This window comes from Octodon degus, unplaced genomic scaffold (assembly GCF_000260255.1).
Source record: "Octodon degus isolate 3935 unplaced genomic scaffold, OctDeg1.0 scaffold00103, whole genome shotgun sequence".
Lineage (NCBI taxonomy): Eukaryota > Metazoa > Chordata > Mammalia > Rodentia > Octodontidae > Octodon > Octodon degus.
Window position 1 is genome coordinate 3,721,535 of NW_004524679.1, and position 14,658 is coordinate 3,736,192.

The window sequence follows — 14,658 nt, forward strand, 5'->3', positions numbered from 1 at the left end:
AATGATACCAAGTGATGTAACCCATCTTGCATGCACATGTCTATCATCCGCAAAATTCCTGTATTTTGAATCACAATTAAAGACGTTCATTTCAGAGCAGGCACAGAGTAATCAAGATAGTGGGGATGAGAATCATAAAGCAACTACACAAGAAATGCCATCTGGCACTGGACAGTATGCTGACTTAAAGGTTAAGGCATGTGCCCCACACCTTTTCATGCAATGCAAGGAACTGCTACGTTGAGCATTGATTTCTGTACCAGAAGATGGTATACCCAATAAATCCTTTACCCAGAAACTCCAGGGCCCTAGCAAAGCTTACATCCAGTTTGTAGCAAGACTAAAAGTGGCTATAAATAAGAGATTCCTCACAGCGTTGCAGCTAAAATGCTTTTTTGTCAGTTAGCATATGAGAATACCAATGATGAATGTAAAAGAGCCTTAGCCCCAGTACTTCATACAAAAAATTTATTTACTTATATTTGTGCATGCCAAAATATTGGTTCTACAGCCTACACTTCTGCTATCCTGGCATTGGCTGTATCACAACACTTTGCTAATAAATTTGATATGGTTAAATGTTTTAATTGTGGCAAGCAAGGATACACTTGCCAGCATTGCCTATGGCACCAGATGCCTCAGTAAATTTACCTGGTACTCAATGTCCACATTGCATGAAAGGTTATCACTGGGCAAAAGACTGTAAATCTAAGTTTCATAACAATGGCACAGTCTTACATAGAAATAAGCCATGTGCCCAAAACTGATGGCCCCAGTAGCAATAACAAGAGAAGGGTCAGTCAGTACTCCAGGGATTTGGACCCAGTTAAGCCAGTTATATCCAATTCAAATCAGACAAATGATGATCCCCCTACCAGGATGGGTGCAAGGTAAGACCTTAGATGGCTTATACAAAGAACCACTCAGAGTTCAAAATTAGATTTACCAATGGTTTCTTGTCTTAATTTGTCAGGAGGAGAAAAACAAAATTTAATTCCCACTGAAATTTCTACTCCAGTCCTTAACTCTACATGTGAACCTGGTAGGTAGCCTTTAAGCAAAGAATTAGATTTTTCCCAGAATATTTTGGTTCCTAGAGCTATTTGTGACATTAAGTTTAAAGGGAAATTTTTTATTGGACTGATGCATTCAGGAGCTGATGTCACTATAATCAATAGACAATCTTGGCTGTCCATTTGGTCAATTGGACCTGCCTCTAAAGCCTGATAGGCTTAAGATCTCCTCAATCTGTATCACACAGTATGCTGCCTCTGTCACACATTGGCCCTGATGGACAAGAAGGTATTATAACACCACTTATTACACCCATTCCACTCAATCTATGGTGCATAGAACTCATACAAGAATGGGACACTCACTTACTTCAGAGCCTCAGAGTTCTGTGTTATCAAATAGCAGGATGGTGGCTAAGATGGAATATCAAGAAAACAAGGCTTAGCTAACAACTTGCAGTGCTGTACTCTTACAATCTGCTTTTAATTGAACAAAAAGATATAAAATTGAATTTATAATGAAGTCCTTTGATACTCTGCAGGAAAAGTTAAGGATTTCATCAGCATTGGTAAGAGAACAAGTGCAATTGAGTCATCTCAAACCTACTTTATTGCAAATGTTTTTAGAATTGCTAGGAGCTATATTAAATAGAACTGCTGCATTCTTTCTTCATGTTATTAGATCTCACTCTAATCACCTGGACTTGTTGTCATCCATTAATTATAACACAGATGCTACTATAAATCTGATTTTCATTTTTGATAAAGTGAGACAACCCCATAAATTTGTTTCTCAAAATCCTAAACCTTTGCAAAGGGAATGTCAAATAATCAGAGTACAAGCTAGAGAAATCATTTCGTGTTCTGCTTGTCAGCTCATCCCTAGGCCTATTCCTAAACAAAGCTACAGTTCCACAGCTCTTAGAAGCAATTGGTCATGGCAAATGATTATTACCCATATATCCTCTTTTAACATACTTAAATATATTCATGGTTTTATAGATATGTGCTCACATGTGCCCCATGTTATCTTGATACACATAAACAAAAGCAACGTGTCTTACAGCGCTGCATATCACCCTTTCCTAACTTAGTGTTATAAACATTAAAGCCTGATATTGTTTTTTCTTACATTAATAAAAATTTTAAGAGCTTTTTTAAATAATTGGAAAATAAAACATGTTACAGGGATGTTGTATGATCCCCGAGGTCAAATAATCATCGAACACATATGTCTTAAACTAAAAAATCAAATAGTCAAACAAAAAAGGGCAAATACAGAGTCAAAACTTTGCTGCATATATTTTAACTTTTCTGAATATGGCTTGGCGTGACCTCCAAACAGGTGTTTGGAATGGTCTGGCATCACTTTTCAATTGGGGCCAAGGTTATGCTTATATTTCCACAGAAAATCAAGAGATATTACTATCATCAGAGCTTTTCCATGGCCAGAATCCAATTCATGTGTGCAACACATCAAGCTCTCTCCCAAGACCTCAAGCAATGAACCTGAGAGCACATCCTCCACCATCCTGGGAAGGCCTGCAGCAGACCGTTCGTGAGGTTTGTGACCGAGTTAGCTGCCAGAATGTGGTTCAATCACCTGATAATATTCTATTTACAATGCCTAATCTTATAGCAGCTTCTCTGGGTACTCCTTTGGTTCAAGAAGTGTATTGGGCTTATATACCTAACACATCCTGGCTTAGACCTCTTAAATGGATGGACAGGCCCCCAGAGGTTTTCCATTCTACAAAGAGTAATACCTCTATATATTACTCTGTCTGGCCTACAAATTTTAATACATTTACAAGAACAGACTCAGCTTAAAATTGCATCTCATTTTATAGGTCTTCCCTTATGTGTAGCCCATCTACAAGATGCTAGCCTTTGCATGTTGGCTGCAGATCAGACTTGGGAAGAACAATTGTGGATGCCACTTGAAGATATACTCATAAGTGAAATAAACCAGACCTGCATGTATAAATATCATATAGTCTCCTTAGTGTAAGAACTCAAAAGAATGAATGAAAATAGAAAGGTATAACAAAATTAAAAGGAGAGTGAGAATTTGAAGATTAGACAACGAAGAGGGGGCAAGGAGAAATGCTAGGAAACATGACAGAGGCAAAGCCATACAAATGTATGTACAAGATGGGTAAGGCAATGATCCTAAGAATCTTCAGCATGCTTTCGAAACTAGCAGTTGATTGATAGGATTCTCACCCAGACTAACTATATATGCTGATATGCAATGTCACTCATGTGCTCAAGATGTGTAATATTCTAAAAATCCTGACCTAGAGTGAAAAGGGACGCTAGTTCCCATAGTCTCAGAAATTCAAAATCATAATCAGTGGTATTTAAAAACACATGCTTTTCAAAATTGGAGATTTACTACAAAATAGATGCTACAGTGTATAAAAGGAAAAGCTCACAATTTCTGGGAAGACAAACTCAGTGTGAAAACTAAATTTGTATACCTAATGATCATGACTGAGGAATCACATCTCTTAGAATCTATAATATGTGAATGCTTATCTCAATTTATTTTCTTATTATTTGTCATGCTATTTGTAACATGAGGAAACTGAATGCACTTCAAAAAGTCATCCATAATGAATGAATTAACTAAATATTTTATTGGAAAAACATAACATAAAGCATTAGGTAGACATAAAGTAGAATGAGTTATATATTATGAAGGAAATAAATATTGTTGATTAAGTATAATCATGTTATCTTTCTAAAGATAAACTCAGTTATGATGGCATGTGCTCATAATCTCAACACTTGGAAGACTGAAAGTGGGAAGAGTGCCATGAGTTTGAGATTAGTTTAGGCTGCAGGGAATTTAGTTAGTCTGTGAGTCCCTATTACAAAACTGAAAAAAAGAAAACAAAGTAGCATAAACGATATGTATATTCTAATCATGTTTTCAAGATGAATATGTGCAAATTTTTTTTATATTTACCTAACAAGATATTTAAAAGGAAATCCTCTAACCTGTTAAAGCAGATTACCAATGAGAATTGGGAATGGAGGAAAAATAGCCAGTGAAAATATCATTGTGTTCTTTTTCAAACACTTCAGTATGATTTGAGTTTGTTATAGTAAGTGTGCATTTTTTGCAATAAAAATGACATTTAGAATTGTTCAAATAAATATTCAATATTTATCTTGATAGGGATTCATGCGGTCTTTTATAAAAGAAAAGGTAAACAAATTTAGGGATGAGTGAAAAATATGTTGAAAGTCATGCATTACCAAAAGCACTTTTGAAGGTATCAGTCTACCTCACCTAGCAATATGGGACCCAGAAGGAGCCACAGGACTGGAAGCCATCAGGAACAACAAGCCCATTCCACCTCAGTGGGTATACCAGGAAGGAGCCATGGAACTGGAAGCCACTGGGTACAGCTGGTGCACTCCAGCTAGGCAGGCCTACCAAGAAAGAGCTGTGGGACTGGTAGCCAGCAGGGCCCAGTGGTCCACTAGGACTGGGTTCAGCTGGAAGGAGCCAAACATAGCAACCAGACCCAAGCCAGGTCCTGCCAGTTGAATTTGAGTCCAGTAGATCTAGACCCTGTGAGCTGAGGTATATTGTTGGGACCAGCCGAGCTCGGGCCAAAGTTCAGAATTACAGGAGAATTCTCATGGCACAGAGGTGGCAGTAGGTAACTGGAGTGAGCTAGTCTGACTGGATGATGCCAGAAGTATGAAGGGGAGGTGCTCAGACAGAACTCAGGGGAGCTAATTTAAATAAAAATTCCCAATTAAAGATGTGCTTTATTATACAGTTAAAATGTTTGCAATGAGACAGTTTCAAAACAGGCTAGTAGGACAGTTACAATAATTAATGCATTGCATATTGTTGCCTTTGTAGTCATTATTTATAGTACAACATGCAGATATAATATCTTGTCTAAACATGATTAGTTCAAAATTTCTCATTAAAGTAAGAGAAAGAAGCTGTATATCAATGCGATTTTGTATATACGTACATATTTTTTTCACTACAAAATGGTCCTTCATTTATATCCCAATTTTTTGTTCACTTTTTTCAGAGATGGGTATTCCATTGCCATTCAAATATTGTAGGTACATGAATTCAGCAATGTAATCCAATATATTCAAGTAGTCCATAATAGTAGTTGCTAGGGGCTGGGGAGATAGCTCAGTAGAATAAGTGCTTGCCTGATAAGCACAAGGACCTGAGTTTGATCCCCGGTTCTGAAAAAAAAAAAAAATAGTAGTTGCTTATCTGCAGGACTGACAATGTCAGAAGTTGTTGACTTGAGCCTTTTACAACTCAGCATATTAATATGGCTTTACATTTCATTTTTTTAATTTATTTTTTTATTTTTTGGGCAGAACCGGGGATTGAACTCAGCCCTTGTCCTTGCCAGGGAAGTGCTTATTCCACTGAACCATCTCCCCAGTCCTGTCTTTACTTTTTATACTTCATTTTTATATAATTCTCCTGGATGGTTAAGACCAAGATAAAGCAAGACCTATATAACAAATATGTAACTTTTGTATCTGACAAGGTCAGTCAAATCCTCTCAGGATTTACCCTGAAACCCTGTACAGATCTACAAACCCTGTTTATAGATCTTTTGTCAGTGTCAACCATGTGGATGCGTCACAGCCATTGCTTGACCAATTTGCTCTCTGCAAAATTCTGAGAACATTTTCTCTCCATGTGACTCTATACTCACTCTGAAGTAAATGTTTGTTTTAAAAAAAGAAAGAACTAAAAGTAATAAATGAAAACAAGAGACAAGAAAAAAATAATTTAGGACTGTCCTGTTACAATATTGCGTATGGTTACATTTCTAAATTTCTGTGTAAAAGTTTGTAATTGGTTATTTCTATTTTTTACTATTTATTTTTTTTCATATCCTGCAAGTAGTTAAAGTTTAGCATATCAATGATTGTTGGAAAATACATGTTCCATGTTATATCTAAGGCATTTGATATTCAGACAGATACTGATGATAACCTCAACAGAATATGTTTTAGGGTAATAATATCATTAAGCTTCTCTTCTTCAGGGTTAACAACTTAAGTTTGCAGACCAAACATTAGAGAAAGAGAAGGGCTTCAAGATAGCCAACATTGTAGCCCTAGCCCTTTAAGGTCAGTGAGGACTCAAGACATAAGGGAACCTGTACTGTAACATCCTGTAACTCAGTGGTGTTCAAAATTTTCTGATCAAGGAGATTATGGGGCCACAGAGGAAAATTTTTATTGTTGTATTCATTTCAACTTGTAAACAGTTTTTTTTCAATGTGCAATCTATTATTAATTTCATGATATGTATTCATTTGAGAAATTTTTTTCTAAAATTCACTCTATCTACATCTTACAGCTTTCACATTTCAATTTTTGACTACAAATTTTATTTTTTATTTTATTTTTTAATTATTAGATTTTCAATAAAGTTAATGCTGTGTTATAAAAGAATTCTTTTATACAGAATGTCTGACTTCATTGATATAGCTCCTTACTACCAAACTTTCACAAAAAGGTATTACAGAAATGAAAATAAACAGTTGTCTTTGAAATAGAAAATGATTTTAAAAAGGAAAAAATAATGCATTTTCAGTACCCGAGCACACATGGACAAACCCAGGACATATCAGCATAGAATAAATTTGGAAGAAATACAGCTGAAATCTTTGAAACAATAGTAAGTGAATTAAAGACAAAACTGCAGAGCATACAGAAGAAAGCAGACCAGAAATAATCTCCTAGGTAAAAAAAATAACTACAATGAAAGTATTACTATATCTTTTTAAAGAAGACACTGACACAAAAATAGAAAAGATTACAAAAATGATGGAAATATTTAATGAGCAATATAGGAAAGTAATAGATTCCATGAAGCTGATTCAAAGAGATATAGGAGAAATTAAAAACTCCATTAAATTTGGTAAAACCATTTGAATGAAAGTGGAGACACACTTTCAAACTTTGAAAGCAAACTACTGCTAGTGAAGGCTTAAAGAATAATTTCTTAATAACAATTAGGATCCAGGAAATAATAATTCAATAGGTCAAGATGAATCAAATATGAAAAGCACAAGACTAAAAGGCATCAGTGTGAAAGAGAAAGACAACACAAATGACATAAAAAGAATATAGGCACAAGTAACAGCAGAAAAGTTACCAAATATGGGGAAACAATTTGATATTCAAGTAACGGAGGAATATAAAACTCCAAATAGTTTCAGCACAATTCAAACTACACCAAGACATATAATAATCAAGATCTCATAAATTCAGCACAAGAGCAACTTATTAAAAGTCACTACAGAAAAGAAATAGATCACATTTAAAGGAAAACTCATGAGAATAACATCAGATTTCTACTCACAAACCATCAAATCAAGAAGAACATGGAGTGAAGCACTTCATGTCTTACAAGAAAAAACATTCTAAACTTTACTGATATATCCCGCAAAACTCTTTTTCAAGTTTAATGGACAAGTGAAATACTTCCATGACAAAGAATAAAAAGCAATTCATGGCAATGAAACCAACCCTAAATAAAGTACTAAAATGTATTCTAGAAAGAAAACAAATTACCCATAATTACAAGAATAACAACAGAAAGAACACAGCAAACACGGCAAATTATTAAACAAAGGATAAATGTGGATAATCAACTGTGTGAAAACAACATAACAAACATAAGTCAACATAGATCAATTATAACCACCAATATAAATAGACTCAAGTCATCAATTAAAAGAAATAGACTGACAGAATGAACCAAGAAACAAAATGTAATAAGATGCTTTATACAAGAAACACATGTAACCCATAAAGAAATTCATAGGCTGAGAATCAAAAGGATGAGAAACAATACCACATGCTCTAGGATCTCAAAAAGAAGCAGAGATAGTTATTCTGTTCATAAACAAGCTGGACTTCAAATCAAGTATGATCAGGGAAGATAAATAGGGTCACTATATACTTCCTGGGGGAAAAATCCAAGAGGAGCAGACAATGGTCATAAACATGTATGCACCAAATATGGCTGCAACAAACTATACAAGAAAAATTTTGAAGGACATAAAATATCTAATAACCAATATCACAATCTTAACAGGGGATATTCACAATTGCTTATCCCACAAAGATAGGTCAAACAGACAAAAAATTAGCAGAGGTAGAAGAACTGAACCAAACCTTTGAACAAATGAACTTAGTGGACACAAACCGAGTGTTCCAGCCAACATCATCGGGATACACGTTCTTTTCATCTGTACATAAGACTTTTTCTAAAATAGACCACATACTAGTCCATAGATCATGCTTAAGTGTATGCAAGAAAACACAAATTATCCCATTCATATTATCTGAGCACAGTGCACTCACACTGAAATTTAATGACAAAAAAACCCACCAAAAACACATTAAAATATGGAAATTAGATAACACCCTCCTCAGCATCCAATGGGTTGCAGCGAAAAATAAAGAGGAAATTAAACAATATCTACCATCCAACGAAAATTCAAACACAACTTATTAGAATTTGTGGGACGCAGATAAAGCAATTCTCAGAGAGAAATTTATAGTGGTGATTTCACACATTAGGAAAACAGAAAGAGAACAAATAACTACCTTAATGCTGCATCTCAAGCTTCTGGAAAAAGAAGAGCAAACTAATCCAATAGCACATAGATGGGAGGAAATTATAAAGATTAGAGTAGAAATTAATTCAATTCAGACAAAAAATCCAAAAGTTGGTTTTTTTGAAAGATTAAATAAAATTGGTAAACCAATTTTAAGCCAATCACATAAAGAGGAAAGAATATCTCAAATTTAAGCAATTAGGAATGAAAAACTTGAAATTACTACAGATCATGTGGAAATTCTGAAGATCATCAATAGCTACTTTAAAATTTTTTACTCCCACAGGATCAAAGACACAGAAGGAATGGACAGATTCCTAGATAGGTACAAATTGACAAAACTACTTTAATCCTCTGAACTATTTGGCCAGCTTTTCCAAAAATCATTCCTGGTGGCAAGTATTATACTAACACCAAAACAGGAAAAAGATCCAAAGAAAATAAAGAATTATAAACTAATCTCCCTCACAAATATAATGCAAAACTCCTCAATAAAATCCTAGCAGATAGAATACAGCAAATCATCAGAAAATTTATGCACCACTACCAGGAAGGATTCATTCCAGTGACGAAAGGATGGTTCAAAATACGCAAATCTATAAATGTAATACACTCTATCTATAAAGCAGAAATAAAAAACCACGTGATCAGCTCAGTTGATTCTGAAGACTTTTGACAAAACCCAACCTTCATACATGAGCAAAGCTGTACAGAAAATAGGAAGATGGCTTCTAACTCAGCCTAACAAAAGCAATCTAAGTCAAAATAATAGCCAACATAATTCTCAATGGAGAAAAACTGAAAGCTTTTATTCTCAAATCAAGTACAAGAAAAGGATGTCCTCCATAAGTACTCTTATTCAATATATTTCTGGAATCATTACCTTGAGCTATTAGACAAGAGGGAGAAATAAATGAATAAAATAGGTAGAAGATATTAAACTGTCATTACTAGAAGATGGCATAATACTCTACTTAGAAGAGCCAAAAAATATCCACCAAGAGCTACTAGAATTAATAAACAAATTCAGTACCGTAGCAGGATACAAAGTAAGTCAACATCCAAAAATCAACAGCATTCTTCTACACAACAAATTCATTGAGAGAGAAATTAGAGAAACAATATCCTTCACAATGGTATCCAAAAGAAATGAAATACCTAGGAATTACTCTGACAAAGGAAATAAGGGATTTTTTTTAGAAATTTATTTTTAAATGAGCTGCTGAACAGTTTTTGAAAACATAGATATAAGCAGAGAACACAGCTTACTAGGACAGTGGCTTGGCTAACACGTACAAGGCCCAGGATCCAGCCCACACACATCACAAACAACATACATGTGACAGGTGGAAGTAAGAGATTTATATAAAGAAAATTACAATCTTCTCAAAAAAGAAATAGAAGAGGACTTAAGAAATTGGAAAGATATTCCTTGCTCATGGATAAGAAGAAGCAACATTGCAAAAATGGACGTACTTCCAAAATTGTTACACAGATTTAGTATAATCCCTATCAAAATATGATAAACATACTTCACAGTTCTAGATAAAACATGCTTAAGATTTGCAAGAAGAAAAGACCTAGAATAGCAAAGGCGGGCTGGCCAAATAGCTCAGCGAATTAAAGCCACTGGAAGCAGTTGAAGAGGCCAAGGATTCTTTCCACAGGGCCTGCCCAGCCTGCTGTGCCAGCCCTGCCCCAGGAGCACACTGAGACAGCAATTAAGACTGGGCGTGTTGATGTGTACCTGTAATCCCAGCTCTTGTGATATTGTAAACAGGAGGATCACTAGGAGTTGGATCTAGTAGTGAGACCATGAAAACTGTGTACACCATTCCCTAAAATACAAAAAAAAAAAACAAAACAAAACAAAACAAAAAACAGGCAACCTCGGGCAACAAAGACAAGTCAGCAGGAATCACCATTGCTGACTTTAAATTATACTGCAAAGATATTGTGATAAAATCAGCATGGTACTGGCAAAAAATAGACAAGAAGTTCAAAAAAGAAAAGGAGATTAAAAGACGCAAAAACAATTACAAACCCACTTAGCTATCTTATCTTTGATAAAGGTGCTAAATGCATTCACTGGAAGAAAAACAGCCTCTTTAATAAATAGTGCTGTGAAAACTGGCTCTCCTCATGATGAATACTGAAGTTAGACTGTAGTGTATCACCATGCACTAAAGTCAAGATGTATTAAAGATCTAAATGTTAAAACAGAAACAATAAATCTCCTGGAATTGAAAGTAGGTGGAAATCTTGAAGACATAGGAGTAGGCAGACAGCTCATGAACAAAAACAAAATTGCACAGGAAATACTCCAAAGAATGCACAACTAAGATCTCATATTATTGAGAAATTTCTGCATGTCAAAATAAATCAACAACAGAGTAAAAAGACAAATCACAAATTGGATAAAAAATGTAACAACAATCACACTGACAAAGGACTTCTATGTACATTATATGAAGAACTAAAAATATATATATATATTCAGGCCCCAAAATTTAAAGACCCAATCCAAAAAAGGGCATGTCAGATGAATACATGCTTCTCACAGGAAGAAATATAAATGACAAATGCATGAAGAAATGTTCCACAGCACTGGTTGTTCAAAAAATGTAAATTAAAATAGCACTCAGATACCATCTCCCCCAAGAAAGAATGGCTATTGCAAAGAATTCAACTAATACCGAATGCTGGAGAGGCCCTGAGGTAAAAGGAACCTTTCTCAACTGCTGGTGACAATTCACACTGCTACAACCGCTATGGAAATCAGCATGGAGACTCCTCAAAAAATGAGTATTGGAAATCCCATTCAGTACAGCTATTCCTCTTGTGGGTATTTTCCCAAAAGAACTGAAAGTATCAATAACATAGTGATATACATGCACGCGTGTTTATAGCACCACAGTTTGCGAAAAGCAAATCTTGGAAACAACCAAAATGTCCATCACTTGAAAAAGAGTTGAAAAAGATATGGTATTTATATACAATGTAGTAATATATGGCAGGGGCAAAACCATACATTTATATGAACAAGATGGTTAAGACAATGGTCCTAAGAATCTCCAAAAGGATTTTGAAAATAGCTGTTGATGGGTAAAATTCTCACCCTGACAAACTATATATGCTAATATCTGTGAAGTAGGAAAATACATTAAGGATAGCAATGTAATACTATAACCATGCTCAAAATACCTATCATTTTGGTCTTCTAAGTGTGTACTGCTTCCAACATCATATCAATCGTTGCTATACTCTGTTTAAAGTAGATGTCTGTAAAAAATGGAATAAAAGAAAACAAGAAACAAAAAAAGTCATAGGATTGTCCTGCTACAATATTGTACATCGTTTTATTTCCAAATTTCTATGTAAAATTGTGTAATTTTTTTCACATTCTATAGGGATTTAAAGTTTAGAATAACCATGGTTGTTGGAAAATATCAGTTTTATGTTGTGTCTAAGGCATTTGATATTAAGACAGTTAGTGATGATATGCTCAACTGCCTCGGTTACAGGATAATAACATCATGAGCTTCTCCTCTGGATGTTGAATAATTAAAGATTACAGATAAAAAATTAGAGAACTGAGGTGCTACACAGAAAGGCTATATTTTGGTCCTAGTCCTTCAAGGTCAGTGAAGACTCAGGACATATGAGAATCTGTGCTGTGATATCCTGTAAGTCACTGGTGTCCCAAATTTTCTGATTAAGAAAATTATAGGGCCACAAAAGAAAGTGATTGGTGATGTAAAGCATGCCTAAGGAGAGTCACATGGACAGAAAACATTCTCTCAGGCTTTCACAAAGAGCAAATTGGTCAAGAAATGCCCGTCATCCACATGGCTGACACTGACAAAAGATTTACAAACTGTGGTACAGGATTTCAGAATAAATTCTGAAGAGATTTGACTGACTTTGGCAGATACAAAATTTTCATTTTTAGCTATATAGGTCTTGCTTGATCTTGGTCTTAACCATCCAGCAGAAATATATAAAAACGAGGTATAAAAAGAAAAGCCATATTTGTTCAAATCAACAACTTCTGACATTGCCAGTCATGTGGATAACCAACTACTATTACACACGTCGGAACTATATTGGATTATTTTGCTGAATTCACACACCTACAATTTTTAAATGGCAATGTAATACCCTTCTCTGACAAAACTAAACAGAAAAGGAGGATACAAAGGAAGGACCATTTTGTATCTGCATATACAAAATAGGATAGATATACAGCTACTTTCTCTTCGTTCAATAAGAAGAAAGATTTGTACTAGTAGTGTTTGGATAGGATATCATGTCTGCATCTTGTATTAGGAATAACCACTATGAAGACAACAATATGCAATTATTTTAAGTTTCAATTATTAATTATTGAAACTGTCCTACAAAAAAAATCCAAAAACAAAGAAAAAATTAAAGTTACTTGAAAGCAAGTGCCAATATTCAATTGATTAGGCAATCTTGTATAACAATATCTGTTAATCTGAGCAACAGATTTGATGATAAATGTATAACAAGCACTAATGATTAGGTATTCCTGCTTTGATAATCTACAACATATATATTATTGTATGTTACCCTGTTTCTATCTTCTTTACTTTGTTTTTGCTTCTGTTTTTATTCTTCAAAATAAAATAAAATGGAATAAATTATCAAAAATATGGCACATGGATGCAAAAGAAAAACAAAATGTTCTGCAGTTGAGGAGCTCTGTATGACCCAATGTCCAGTGTGCAACAAAAGGTCTCATCTACAAAAGCTCATAGATTTTTTTTGCATATCAATCAGGGAAGTGGGGGGGGGCACATGCAAACACATAGAGAAAAGAAACTATAGCACAGAGGCCTCCAGTGAGCAATTCACAGAATGTTTTTATAGAGGCAAGCCTGGCTGCTTTATTGCCTGGAAATTAATTTAAATATACCCTACTATACATATCTTAATAAATAGGGTGAAGGAGAGGTCAGGGACAGGTCACAACAAGGGCTTTTTCTCTCAGAAAGAACAGCTTGTTTTCTTCCCACATCTCACTCTATTTATGTGACTGCAGCAGTTGAAACAGCAAGCAGGATATGATGGTCATTATAGTAACAAAGAAATCTTAGTGGTTTGCGGGAAGCCCTGTTATGTAACCAGAAAACAAGCCTCCTGCATTATCCTTTTTCTTTATCATCATGTTACGAGTTTTGTACCATGTGGCTCTCAATACCTTTTGTTCTGGTTTTTCTCCAGGGTATCCTTCTGAATGTTTGCACTTGAGTGCAGGAGGTTCCTCTCTTCATGGTCTTGATCCAGAATGGCAGGCATAGTGATGTTCCATTATCTGTTAACATACAAACATGATAGGGATCACTCCAGGTCCGCACAACACCTGGCGCTGCCAGTGTGTGTGAGAACTTCTGTACTCTCCTGTGCCTGTGGCACTAAGCCCAGGCCTGTAGCAGCAGAGAGACCCATCAACATGGTCTCCAGACCTCATCCACCCTTCTAGAGCCAGCCAAAGCCTGACCTGTGAGCGAGAAATTCTGCCATGTTCTCTGGACTGCTCCACATCCACCTAATCCCAGGTCTGGTAAGTGTGGGGGAGAGCTTCTGTGATTTCCTGCCCCCTCCACTGCTCCAGACCCAGCCCAGGCCTGGCATACATGCTTGGGGAGAAACTCTGCACGAGAAGTACCTGTAGTGAGATTAGGGTCAAAAACATGCTGCTAGGTAGGAATTTCTGCTGAGTTCCAGGAACCCCAAGACACAGTCCTAGTCCAGGTCCGGTGAGTGTGCGGAGAGCTTCATGCTACCTTGTGCTGGCGGGACCAGTCCCAGCCCAGGCGCAGCATGGGCCGGACCCTCTCCCACCCCCTTGGGCTGCCCCCCACCATGCAGCAGTACCTCCCTCACACCGCCCGCCCAGTAGGAATTTCTGCCCAGTTCCGGGAACCCCCAGACCCAGTCCTAGCCCAGGTCCGGTGAGTGTGCAGGGAGCTTCC